This window comes from Schistocerca nitens, chromosome 1 (genome assembly GCF_023898315.1).
Source record: "Schistocerca nitens isolate TAMUIC-IGC-003100 chromosome 1, iqSchNite1.1, whole genome shotgun sequence".
NCBI lineage: Eukaryota > Metazoa > Arthropoda > Insecta > Orthoptera > Acrididae > Schistocerca > Schistocerca nitens.
Genome location: NC_064614.1, coordinates 175,762,335 through 175,777,341, shown reverse-complemented (window position 1 = coordinate 175,777,341; position 15,007 = coordinate 175,762,335).

Here is a 15,007-nt window from a genome sequence, read left to right as displayed (position 1 = left end):
GACGATCACCAGTGGTGTACGGCCAGTGTAGGAGATCGCTCCCCACACCATGATGCCGGGTGTTGGCCCTGTGTGCCTCGGTCGTATGCAGTCCTGATTGTGGCGCTCACCTGCACGGCGCCAAACACGCATACGACCATCATTGGCACCAAGGCAGAAGCGACTCTCATCGCTGAAGACGACACGTCTCCATTCGTCCCTCCATTCACGCCTGTCGCGACACCACTGGAGGCGGGCTGCACGATGTTGGGGCGTGAGCGGAAGACGGCCTAACGGTGTGCGGGACCGTAGCCCAGCTTCATGGAGACGGTTGCGAATGGTCCTCGCCGATACCCCAGGAGCAACAGTGTCCCTAATTTGCTGGGAAGTGGCGGTGCGGTCCCCTACGGCACTGCGTAGGATCCTACGGTCTTGGCGTGCATCCGTGCGTCGCTGCGGTCCGGTCCCAGGTCGACGGGCACGTGCACCTTCCGCCGACCACTGGCGACAACATCGATGTACTGTGGAGACCTCACGCCCCACGTGTTGAGCAATTCGGCGGTACGTCCACCCGGCCTCCCGCATGCCCACTATACGCCCTCGCTCAAAGTCCGTCAACTGCACATACGGTTCACGTCCACGCTGTCGCGGCATGCTACCAGTGTTAAAGACTGCGATGGAGCTCCGTATGCCACGGCAAACTGGCTGACACTGACGGCGGCGGTGCACAAATGCTGCGCAGCTAGCGCCATTCGACGGCCAACACCGCGGTTCCTGGTGTGTCCGCTGTGCCGTGCGTGTGATCATTGCTTGTACAGCCCTCTCGCAGTGTCCGGAGCAAGTATGGTGGGTCTGACACACCGGTGTCAATCTGTTCTTTTTTCCATTTCCAGGAGTGTATCTATATACATAATTTTGTGCGGAGCCCTCAGTGTGCGCGTCCTACTCGCAGTTGGCCAGTTTATTTATTACTTTATCCCCTCTCGATTATCAGTATGTTATTAACCATTGCTAATTTCTTCCTAATAAAAATAACTCAATATAGTCATGGCCGTAGTAACAGAAGCTCCATAAACCCCCTCCCTTCTTTCATCATCACCCAACACGAACGTGACACTACACAACGCATGCGCCCATTACAATCATCTGCACTTAACTGATACACTTACTTACATTGCTTTCATATTTCACGACTGGAAGGTACCTGCGGGGGTTTCTAATTAGGTGGCTGAACCTGTCTTTCAGGGTCTCCCAACCATTCATGCAAAACGACTTTACTTTTTTGATAAGCTGACACCAGTCATCTTACTCTAAAATTTTCACTGAAAACGACCAGTAAGCATTTAAAGATCCGTACAGTACTTAAATTACATATAAACAGCACAGAATGTAATGAATATCTCAGCACACTAGACCACAATCGCATATTCCGCTTATCCCACTATAACACAAAATTCACGCAATTATAATCAGTATGGCTTAAGATTTAAATATATATCCCAAAACAGGACACATTCTGAAATAGCTTTCGATAAAACTCAATCCATATTAGTTCATTGTTTCTTAACTTCGCTACCAAAAATACTCTTCATTAACTTCGGTCCACGTGCTCGAAATCCTTATGTACACTGCCATCATCAAAGAAGTTGAGCCTGAAGCCACCAGCTAAGAAATAAAGCGTCAGATCTAAGCAGACCCACCAGCTCAAATCAGATATCCCTAAAAGACATGACACTACCATCTAGTCGGAAAATTTACGGATTCTTCTACCATTACTGAAACCGTTTTCCAAATGTTTCAGACTTATAACATCAAAGCATTGGCTAGCACCATTAAGGATATCTTCTCAAGAATAACGTTTTAACGACCCACGATGTGGAACGATCTCTTAAGAGATAACTGCGAGAAATTAATGAATAACACTTGCCAAGAAAAAAATTAGCCTTAACAGACTGCAGCCCTTACATTTTCTAAGAAAGATTAATTAGACGAAGTACAGCTACACACAATTTTCTTTCAGCTGATACACTATGTGATCAAAAGTATCCGGACACCTAGCTGAAAATGACGTACACGTTCCATTTTAAATCACTGCTAATGCGTACTCCCTGATAATTTATGGAATTAACTGCTTCCAGTTGCTGACCTGCTATTTTGTAGCTAAATGATAAGGGATCTATCTTTCTTTGTATTCGCAGCACATTACACTTGTCTACATTGAGATTCAATTGCCATTCCCAGCACCATGCGTCAATTCGCTGCAGATCCTCCTGCATTTCAGTACAATTTTCCATTGTTACAACCTCTCGATACATCACAGCATCATCCGCAAAAAGCCTCAGTGAACTTCCGCTGTCATCCACAAGGTCATTTATCCACCTATACACAGTCCCTGTCCTTTCCCTCCATGCGCGCTACTCTGAAATTCCCAAAGGAGGTCGGATGTACTTGTGCACACTGAAGAAGGTGGACCCTTTGCCCATGTAGGTAGTGTCCGAAAGAACAGACACCACTCATTCATGTAGATGGTTCAGTATTCATCTGATCAACGTCCCATGTATTGGTCTTGAGATTACGCATATGCTCACCCAAGAACACTCTGTGCTCACCCAAAAACATGAAAACATGCTAGGAAAACACATGTTTCACCAGATTTGCCGTAATTCATTTCTGCTACGAAAAGATTATAATGTTAATGTTACCTACGCACTCTGAGTCTTTCACACGTCAATTTGAGCGTCGACAGAACCTCTCGCCACGTCGTTATTCTGAGTTTGCCGGTGCGCTCGACCGCACAGCTTACAGTGACAGCGTCCACGTGCGCCCACCGCGCGCAAAAAGTTGTTTACAAGCGGCCAGACGCTGCTGAAAGCGGCGAAACGTTGCAAAAAGGGGGCGCCGCGGAAAGAACGCCACAAAGGCCCGGCGGCCGATTAGCACGCTTCGACGCCCGTCTCGTGCCTCTAGTTCCACGCCAATCGCCGACGCCCATCAGCGGGCCGTACAATGTTCTCCGCCTTTCGTCCTTCCTCTCTCGCGAACTGCAATTGATTCCGTAGTAAAGAGACCAGACTGACACAGCAGAAATATTCCACTCCGTCTGGGGCTGGGTTTCTCGGGAATCGGATGATGCAGCGATACTTATTTTTGACTGCATTCAGTTAAGCACAGACGTTGTAGGCGTTCGCGGACGTGGAAAGGGAAGTGGAACAGGAAAGTATGCCTTCATGTTACAAACCGTTTTTAACACTTTGAAAGTGTTGTTAATAAAAATTCTCTATTTAAACTAGACTGAACTGCGTGTGACTGCTTTAGTCTTTAATAAAACTTGCATCTGACTGCGTATTTAACTGAACTGAACTTTATCTGACTGCATGAAAATATTGTTGGAAAATGAATACTCAAAATACACATCTGACTGCATGAAAATATTGTTGGAAAATTAATACTCAAAATACACATCTGACTGCATGAAAGTTTAGTGGTAAAAATAAATGAAAGTCACCAACCTGCATCTGACTGCGTCTGTGGACTTAGCTCGTGCACTCCTTCCCGTTTAGCCGATAATAAAACGTATATTCAACTCAGCCGAAGTGCAATGGCATAAAATTGTCATTCTAGATAACTTTACTCATTTTGGCCCTGTTTGTTACTTAATAAAAATTCTGTCCTGATCGGAATAATCTGCCAACAGTGCAATGGCATATAGTTTATTTTACTCTGATATTTTACTCATGGGAACTTTACTTTAATGTACCTTTTGGTTCAATGCAAGCACAGGATGCGGAGAACGACACAAGGTGTGAGATGAAACTAATTTTATCTAAAAAATATTTAAAGTTCAAACTTTTAAGGCACATGTGAAAAACTAAAAAAATACTTCTATAGCATGGATTTACGAGAAAGTTTCACAAAACGCTTATTGCATCAACAATGGGATTTCTATCTAGCTTTTAGACATTATTTAACCAAAGAAAACCTACGTTATTAATTATTCTTTCTAGTTTCCCCAGGTATGTGCCGAGTTTCACTCAATATATAGCTTATGTGCGTAGCGCTAATTCTTATTTTGATGCTGTCACGACCCGGCTGCCTCCTGCAGGCATCTAGTTACGACTCGAAACACGTCTGCTGTCTCTGCGCATCTCCTCACCATTACTCAAACTTTTACCGCGTGCACCTAGCTCTGTTAACTGTCAAAGATCTTACTACTCGAAGATGTACTACTCGTACAACTTTGCGGTTGGGAACTATCGACATTTTTCACTGGCTCTATCCTGATCGAATCTCAGCACATACCTTTCAACTTCTTCATTGAGAAGCACATTAAGGCGGCTGGCGTCGTTATTAAGACATTCATTGGTATACCAGATTATACAACAAAATTGCAAGAAAACGTCGAAATTACAATATTAATTTCTATTTGTTGATGGCTAGTTCGATCCCAAAGTTCATTTCCAATCCAGCCACTAAGCTATGCAATACCATCCATTACGGGAGCCATATGCCTATTCATTTTAGTTAACTACATGTAAAGTAGTGCAGCTAACATCAAATGTTGAGATGCAATCCTAAGTCAACGTTGTTCAGTTTGTAGATGAGGACGCTATCCTTCGTTTTTGCTTTGTTATTCAACTTGGAGGAAGCTGACTCGAATCCTAGCAATGTGAGGAACCATCACCGCCATTATCTGGCGAAATAGAGGACAGTGTAAGTGGGCTGTTTAGGTTTTTATTTTGGTAACGCCATGTAGTGCCCTGTATGAAAATCGCTGAGTACGCTGTGTGCAGTCTGTGGCTGGTTGGACTCATTGTTCGAATATTCGCTTGTGTAGTGTTGGGCAGTTGGAAGTGAACAGCGCGTAGCGTTTGGCAGTTGGAGGTGAGCCGTCTGCAGTGGCGGATGTGGGGAGAGAGATACCAGAGTTTTGATAGGTTATTATGAGCGAAACTATCTGGACGTGTATCCATCAGAGAAACGAAATTTGTTGTATTGGATGTCACAAATATATACATAAGTCAAAAGTCATTTTATATGACTTTTGAACGCATTTAAGGTAAATACATTGTCTGTTCTCTATTAAAATCTTTCATTTGCTAATTATGCCTATCAGTAGTTAGTGCCTTCAGTAGTTAGAACCTTTTATTTAGCTGGCAGTACTGGTGCTCGCTGTATTGCAGTAGTTCGAGTACAGTAGCGAAGATTTTTGTGAGGTAAGTGATTCACGAAAGGTATAGGTTATTGTTAGTCAAGGCTATTCTTTTGTAGAGATTATTGAAAGTCAGATTGCGTTGCGCTAAAAATACAGGGTGATTCAAAAACAATACCACAACTTTAGGAATTTAAAACTCTGCAACGACAAAAGGCAGAGCTAAGCACTTTCTGTCGGCGAATTAAGGGAGCTATAAAGTTTCATTTAGTTGTACATTTGTTCGCTTGAGGCGCTGTTGACTAGGCGTCAGCGTCAGTTGATGCTAAGATGGCGACCGCTCAACAGAAAGCTAGCAGAGAGCTGCAAATTCCACAATCAACTGTATGGAGAATCCTACGAAAAAGGTTAGTTATGAAACCTTATCGTCTGAAATTGGTTCAAGCACTGTCTGCAGCTGATAAGATTAAAAGAATCGATTTCTGTGATTTTATCTTTGCTCAAATGGAAACAGATGAATCTCTCGTTTCAAAGATTGTGTTTAGTGATGAAGCAACTTTCCACACTAACGGGAAAGTCAACCGTCACAAGGTCTGTATATGGGGCACTGAGACTCCGCGGGAAACAACTCAGTATGAACGTGACTCGCCTAAGGTGAACGTTTTCTGTGCCATTTCAGCCAATAAAGTTTTTGGTCTCTTTTTCTTCGAAGGTGCTACTGTAACTGGACTACAGTATCTGGAGATGTTAGAGAATTGGCTGTTCCCTCAGCTCGAACAAGAAGCACAACAATTCATATTTCAGCCGGATGGAGCGCCACCACATTGGCACTTATCTGTCCGTAACTACCTGAACGTCAACTACCCGAGGCGATGGATCGGCCGCCAGGCAGCCCGTGACAGAGCACTTCATCACTGGCTTCCAAGAAGCCCTGATCTTACCCCCTGCGATTTTTTCTTATGGGGGTATGTTAAGGATATGGTGTTTCGGCCACCTCTCCCAGCCACCACTGATGATTTGAAACGATATGCTACAGAAAGTGTGGAACGAGTTGGAGTATCGGGTTGATATTGCTCGAGTGTCTGGAGGGGGCCATATTGAACATCTCTGAACTTGTTTTTGAGTGAAAAAAAAACCTTTTTAAATACTCTTTGTAATGATGTATAACAGAAGATTATATTATGTTTCTTTCATTAAATACACATTTTTAAAGTTGTGGTATTCTTTTTGAATCACCCTGTATTGTGTGTCAGTTTAGTGATGATCGGAATAAGTAAAGAGAAAACTGTATGAGTAGTTGTGTTTTACTTAGTTGTTTCTGTATCAAATAACGTAGAAGTTTACTAGCACAGTCTTTTATAATTTCGGAAAGGGGACGATTCAACACGTAGTGGCGTGAACGTCCCAATCACTAAAATTCGCGCTACTATTAATCTCGCGAACTCTAACAGTCTCTCTAGTGTCTCTAAGATGGAGAGTACGTGACTATGTTAATATTGATCTGTCCTTCGGATGGGAACGAAGTGTGCGTCACCCCCTCTACCCTCAATCTGCCTTAGAATGTACAATATTGGACAAAAAATGCGGGGACACCGCGAGAAATACATATGATAGCCAACCTTACAGGTTTCGCTGCTGTATTCGACCACGAACGGCAGCTGTGCATGTTAAATGAATTTGAACTTGGACAAATTGGTGATGCTCCTTTGGTGGATGCTTCCGTAATCAAGATAGCCGAAGTCTTCGGTGTTCCGAAAGGAGGATGGCATTCACTACTACATCGAAAATTGTACCGCCTACAAGGAAAGCAGAAATACAGCGTTCGCTAACGCCGCCGAAAGTGTGTGTTGGTCACTGAAAAGCACTGTGACAAAAAATAAGGGGACGACAGCTACAAGTCACTGAAGAATGAATGTCGCACTCGCGAACACTGTCACTACGAAAACAACAGGAAGGGAGCTCAACAAGCACGGAATTGCAGACCGAGATGAATTTCCGAAACCACACGTATGTTATACAAAAGCCTGTACCAAGAAACGAGGTGCCGAACCCATGATAGCTTGACTACGGAGGAATGGAATAAAGTCGTTTCTTCGGATGAGTCTTGTTTTCACTGTTTCGAACTTCTCACCTAGTTCACGTCCCATGAGTGAAGAATGGTGGGGGTTCGATGATGATCTTGGCAGCCATATCGTGGTATTCCATGTACCCCATGGTTACTCTGCACGTTCGCACTACTGGCAAGCATTATGTGATCACTTTCGCAAATCGTGATCTTACTTCAATGTACGACGCATTTCCAGCCCCTAAGCTCATCTTCAGGTGTTTGATCGGTCTACATCATTTTTCAAATTTAGGTTGATACTCGCCCCATTTAGTTTCAATAAGTGGAATTACAGAATGGCATTTGTGGATATTACTTTTTACAAAACTATGTCAACATTTCAAAATTAATATTACAACAATTTTGCAATATATAATCACATATGATATTTATAATAATAACTGCTTTACAAATGGCATCTATGTACAGTAATAATGTAATATCTTTGTATCAACTTCGATGTAACAACACGTGTCCATATGTAGAAAATAGTACCTTTCTATTTTAAAATTCTTTGACTTGCTCTGAATTGTATTTACAAATGTGCTGTACGACGATATACAGGGTTATTACAAATGATTGAAGCGATTTCACAGCTCTACAATAAATTTATTATTTGAGATATTTTCACAATGCTTTGCACACACATACAAAAACTCAAAAAGTTTTTTTAGGCATTCACAAATGTTCGATATGTGCCCCTTTAGTGATTCGGCAGACATCAAGCCGATAATTAAGTTCCTCCCACACTCGGCACAGCATGTCCCCATCAATGAGTTCAAAAGCATCGTTGATGCGAGCTCGCAGTTCTGGCACGTTTCTTGGTGTAGCAGGTTTAAACACTGAAACCTTCATATAACCCCACAGTCGGGAGAGCGTGGAGGCCATGACACGAATTGCTGATCATGATCTCCACCACGACTGATCCATTGGTTTTCCAATCTCCTGTTTAAGAAATGCCGAACATCATGATGATGCCGAACATCATGATGGATGTGCGGTGGAGCACCATCCTGTTGAAAGATGAAGTCGGCGCTGTCGGTCTCCAGTTGTGGCATGAGCCAATTTTCCAGCATGTCCAGATACACGTGTCCTGTAACGTTTTTTTCGCAGAAGAAAACGGGGCCGTAAACTTTAAACCGTGAGATTGCACAAAACACGTTAACTTTTGGTGAATTGCGAATTTGCTGCACGGATGCGTGAGGATTCTCTACCGCCCAGATTCGCACATTGTGTCTGTTCACTTCACCATTAAGAAAAAATGTTGCTTCATATCTGAAAACAAGTTTCGCACTGAACGCATCCTCTTCCATGAGCTGTTGCACCCGCGCCGAAAATTCAAAGCGTTTGACTATGTCATCGGGTGTCAGGGCTTGTAGCAATTGTAAACGGTAAGGCTTCTGCTTTAGCCTTTTCCGTAAGATTTCCCAAACCGTCGGCTGTGGTATGTTTAGCTCCCTGCTTGCTTTATTCGTAGACTCCCGCGGGCTACGCGTGAAACTTGCCCGCACGCATTCAACCGTTTCTTCGCTCACTGCAGGCCGACCTGTTAATTTCCACTTACAGAGGCATCCAGAAGCTTTAAACTGCGGATACCATCGCCGAATGGAGGTAGCAGTTGGTGGATCTTTTTTGAACTTCGTCCTGAAGTGTCGTTGCACTGTTATGACTGACTGATGTGAGTGCATTTCAAGCACGACATACGCTTTCTCGGCTCCTGTCGCCATTTTGTCTCACTGCGCTCTCGAGCGCTCTGGCGGCAGAAACCTGAAGTGCGGCTTCAGCCGAACAAAACTTTATGAGTTTTTCTACGTATCTGTACTGTGTCGGGACCATATGTCTATGAATGGAGCTTCAGTGAATTTATGAAATCGCTTCAATCATTTGTAATAGCCCTGTATATATATACACTCCTGGAAATGGAAAAAAGAACACATTGACACCGTGTGTCAGACCCACCATACTTGCTCCGGACACTGCGAGAGGGCTGTACAAGCAATGATCACACGCACGGCACAGCGGACACACCAGGAACCGCGGTGTTGGCCGTCGAATGGCGCTAGCTGCGCAGCATTTGTGCACCGCCGCCGTCAGTGTCAGCCAGTTTGCCGTAGCATACGGAGCTCCATCGCAGTCTTTAACACTGGTAGCATGCCGCGACAGCGTGGGCGTGAACCGTATGTGCAGCTGACGGACTTTGAGCGAGGGCGTATAGTGGGCATGCGGGAGGCCGGGTGGACGTACCGCCGAATTGCTCAACACGTGGGGCGTGAGGTCTCCACAGTACATCGGTGTTGTCGCCAGTGGTCGGCGGAAGGTGCACGTGCCCGTCGACATGGGACCGGACCGCAGCGACGCACGGATGCACGCCAAGACCGTAGGATCCTACGCAGTGCCGTAGGGGACCGCACCGCCACTTCCCAGCAAATTAGGGACACTGTTGCTCCCGGGGTATCGGCGAGGACCATTCGCAACCGTCTCCATGAAGCTGGGCTACGGTCCCGCACACCGTTAGGCCGTCTTCCGCTCACGCCCCAACATCGTGCAGCCCGCCTCCAGTGGTGTCGCGACAGGCGTGAATGGAGGGACGAATGGAGACGTGTCGTCTTCAGCGATGAGAGTCGCTTCTGCCTTGGTGCCAATGATGGTCATATGCGTGTTTGGCGCCGTGCAGGTGAGCGCCACAATCAGGACTGCATACGACCGATGCACACAGGGCCAACACCCGGCATCATGGTGTGGGGAGCGATCTCCTACACTGGCCGTACACCACTGGTGATCGTCGAGGGGACACTGAATAGTGCACGGTACATCCAAACCGTCATCGAACCCATCGTTCTACCATTCCTAGACCGGCAAGGGAACTTGCTGTTCCAACAGGACAATGCACGTCCGCATGTATCCCGTGCCACCCAACGTGCTCTAGAAGGTGTAAGTCAACTACCCTGGCCAGCAAGATCTCCGGATTTCAGGTGGCATTATGTGGGGCCGACGTACACGGCTGGTGGTCGTAGAAGGCGCCGTAACGGCTGTACGATACGTGAATGCCATCCTCCGACCGATAGTCCTACCATATCGGCAGCATACTGGCGAGGGATTCGTTTTCATGGATGAAAAGTAGCTCCTCCATCGTGCACATCTTGTCGATGACTTCTTTCAGTATAACGACATCGCTCGACTAGAGTGGCCAACATGTTCTCTAGACATGAACCCTATCGAACATACCTGGGATATTGACCTTCAATATACAGTCACGGTTCTAAAATATCCGTATTGGATAAGCATAATAATACCTGGGATAGATTAAAAAGGGTTGTTTATGGACGACGCGGCCCACCAACCACTCTGAGGGATCTACGCCGAATCGCCGGTGAGCAGTGGGACAATCTGGACCAACCGTGCCTTGAAGAACTTGTGGATAGTATGCCACGACGAATACAGGCATGCGTCAATGCAAGAGGACGTGCTACTGGGTATTAGAGGTACCGGCGTGTACAGCCATCTGGACCACCACCTCTGAAGTTCTCGCTGTATGGTGGTACAACATGCGATGCGTGGTTTTCATGAGCAATAAAAAGGGCGGAAATGATGTTTATATTGATGTCTATTCCAATTTTCTGTACAGGTTCCTGAATTCTTTTCTCCTATTGCACTTAAAAAATAGTGAAATCACCACAGGAAACAGAGAATAATTTTTCACTGTTGCCTTAGTTTTATAAAAGTCCATATTCACACTGTGCCACTTTGCAATTAGATATATGTAATCCGGACAGGGCGAATATTAACCTAAATTTCACAAATGATGATCAAACACCCTAAAATGAACCCCAGGGCTTGAAATACATCATGTACTGAAATAAAATCACAGTTTGTGACTGGAAGTCATTTGTTTATTATTTTACGAAGCTCATACAGTCGCGGAAGCAGCACTGCTTCTGTGAATGAGGTTCAGTCCTGCATACGTTACACAATTAAATAATACTCGTTGGTTGGTTGGTTGATTAGGGGGAGGGGACCAAACAACGAGGTCATCACTGCCATCGGATCAGCGAAGGATGCAGAAGGAAGTCGGCCATTCCCTTTCAAAGAAACCATTGCGGCATTTGCCTGAAGCGATTTAGAGAAATCCCGGAAAATCTTAATGATGACCGGACGCGGGTTGGGACCGTCGTCCTACCGATTGCGAGTCCAGTGTGCTATTCCCTACAATCCCCTGCTAATTGAGCTCCCTTCGTGTTGTTTTCGTTCAGCTGTCGTTTGCGAGTGCGACACTCGTTTCTGCAGTGACTTTTGCAGTTTATTCCCCTTAATTTACGACACGGCGGTCTTCAGTGACCGCCTGCCGCGACCACTAAACACACAATTGCGATTTAGCGAATGTTGTTTTTCTGCTTTCACTGTGGCGGGTACAATTTTCGATACACTGCCTCTCGAAACACCAAACATTTCGGCTATCTTTATTACGGAAGCACACACCATACGAGCACCACCAATTTGTCCACGTTCAAATTCACTTACCTCCGACATATTGCACTCACAACTACACAGAACACTGTTCCGACCACGACCGACACTTGCGTCTTGAGGACCTGCACAGCTGCCGTTCGTGGTCAAATACAATGGCCAAACCAGGCTTGCTGTCATACTCTATGTTATCAAAAGTCTCCGCACATCTGCTTGAAAATGACTTACAAGTTCGTGGCGCCCTCCATCACTAACGCTGGAACTCAACATAGTGTTGGCCCACCCTTAGCCTTGACGACAGCTTTCACTCTCTCAGGCATACCTTCAATGAGGTGCTGGAAGGTTTCTTGGGAAATGGCAGCCGATTCTTGACGGAATGCTGCACTGAGGAGAGGTATCGGTGTCGGTCGGTGAGGCCTGACACGAAGTCGGCGTTCCAAAACATCCCACTGATGTTCTATACGATTTAGATCAGGACTCTTTGCAGGCCAGTCCATTACAGGGATGTTATTGTCGTCTAACCACTCCGCCACAGGCCGTGCATTATGAGCCGGTGTACGGTCGTGTTGAAGATATCAACGTAGTCCTGTGCTGTGATAGTGTCACACCAAACAACACCACGAAAAACACAAAAACACCTAAACACCACGGCCTACGAAATTACTGTTGGTACTACACATGCCGATAGATGACGGTCACCGGGCATTCGCCATAGCCACACCCTGCCATCGGATCGCCACATTCTGTACCGTGATTCGTCACTCCACACAACGTTTTCCAACTGTTCAATCGTCCAATACACCAAGCGAGGCGTCGTTTGGCATTTACCAGTATGATGTGTGGCTTATGAGCAGCTTCTCGACCAGGTAATCCAAGTTTTCTCATCTTCCGCCTAACTGACATAGTACTTGCAGTGGATCCTGGTGCAGTTTGAAATTCCTGTGTGATTGTCTTGATAGATGTCTGCCTATTACACATTACGACCCTCTTCAAATGTCAGTGAACAGACGAGATCGGCCTGTACACTTTTGTGCTGTACGTGTCTCTTCACGTTTCCACTTCACTATCACAACGGAAACAGTGGACCCAGTGATGTTTAGGAGAGTGGAAATCTCCCGTACAGACGTATGACACAAGTTACACCCAATCATCTGACCACGTTCAAAGACCGTGAGTTCGACGGATGCGCCCCATTCTGCTCTGTCACGATGTCTAATGACTACTGATGTCGCTGATATGGAGTATCTGACAGTAGATGGCAGCTCAATGAGCCTAATATGAAAAACGTTTGTTTTTGGGAGTCTCCGGATACTTTCGATCACATAGTGTACGTATTTCTCGCGGTGTTTCAATATTTTTGCCCAAGCTCGTATATTCGACGTTAAATCTGGTGGCACGTTAGTTAGGTGGGGGGGGGGGGTGATTGTTTCTACGCGAAGAACAGATCACTATCAACATAGTCACATACTCTCCATCTTAGAGATACGAGAGAGACTGCTGAGAGGAGCCGGCCGCGGTGGCCGTGCGGTTCTAGGCACTTCAGTCCGGAACCGCGTGACTGCTACGGTCGCAGGTTCGAATCCTGCCTCGGGCATGGATGTGTGTGATGTCCTTAGGTTAGTTAGGTTTAAGTAGTTCTAAGTTCTAGGGGACTGATGACCTCAGATGTTGAGTCCCATAGTGCATAGAGCCATTTGAACCATTTTGAACTGCTGAGAGGTCTCGAAAGTAACAGTAGCGCCAGGTACAGTGTTTGGTAAATTCTCACTACCTGTCCGCTTTTTGGCCAAATAACTTAGTACCGGTGATGGTTTCTCTAATTACCGGAATTCGAGCATGTTACGTCCAAGTCGAGTAAGAACGCGCAAACGAGGGTTAGCGTCCTCGTCAACGTCCACTGAACACTCCTGACTCAGAAATGGATCCCAACTTCTGGTGTTCGCTGTACTGTGTCTCAGCACACTTTCTCTTACTGTAGGTAAATGTAGAATTGAGCAGTCCCTGAGATATAAAACCTACCTCAGGCTTTGTTGCACTGTGATGAATCAATACCGCAGATGTACTTCCTATTACACCTAGGAGTAGCAGAGTGTGGTAATAAGGAATGGAACGATTACATATGTCTCTTTATAAATGTAGGCAAAATCTGACTCACATTTATCGTTGCAGTACGTAGAAATTCCGCTATCCCTATAAAACGCCATAACCCGGAAGAAGCGATGAGTTAGGTGTCAACACCTGTGGGTCTTGCCCATCACACAGAATGCCACTTTTGGTTGGTTGGTAGGCTTCAAATTCACTAAGAGACTACGAAAAATTAAATAGGGACACATCCAGACAGAGGTGAAAGAAAACTTTATGTTGCGAAGTTTAGTGGTTGCGAAATTCATGCCTAATAAAGTATTGTGATTCTACAAAGGCATTCCCAATGGCGTAAAATGACTTATTTCTAGTTCTTTGATATGCTTCGAACTGATGTCCTTTCAATCCCGTACCTAGATCGTTCTGCAACAAAAATTCACACTGTGAGGCCGATTCGGCTGGAAAACATTTTCACAATACAGAAGACGAGAGAGACTTAAATAGTGCTTATCTGAACGGCATAGAGAGCTGACGAATGGAAGAAGAAGTCTCTAAATGCTGTTAAACAAGTCTGGTTTTACATGGAGTCTGAAAACAAAAAGAGTAATATGACATTGATTAGTTTTTACAAAAATTAATTTCTGGTAGTTCTGAATGAACTGCAATGGCAGACACGTTCAGGATATGACGCCACCTGCCTTTATTGTAAGCTGAATAGCGCCATATCAGTTGTTTCCCTGTCACAGCCGACAATCATGACTCAGTTTACAATTTTTTATTATGGTTGCTCTTATTTGGGATCGGACATGAGAAGCATTTCTTTTTTTAATTTTTTAATTTAAAGTCAGTGTTACCATTTATATACTATGATACGTTATTTCATTCCATACCTAACCGTACCATTTCTGCGAACAGGCCGGGGCTGTACTACTACGAGATGTTGCAACTCCTCTCGCCAAGCGTGTGCAACTCAGCCGATTCACATTCCATTATTGTTACTCAAAGATCTGCCGAAAATGACGTACCACTCACCAGGAATCAATCGAAAAGACAAAATTTAACATCATCACCATCATCATTATCATCATTTAAGACTGATTATGCCTTTCAGCGTTCAGTCTGGAGCATAGTCCCCCTTATAAAATTCTTCCATGATCCCCTATTCAGTGCTAACATTGGTGCCTCTTCTGATGTTAAGCCTATTACTTCAAAATCATTCTTAACCGAAT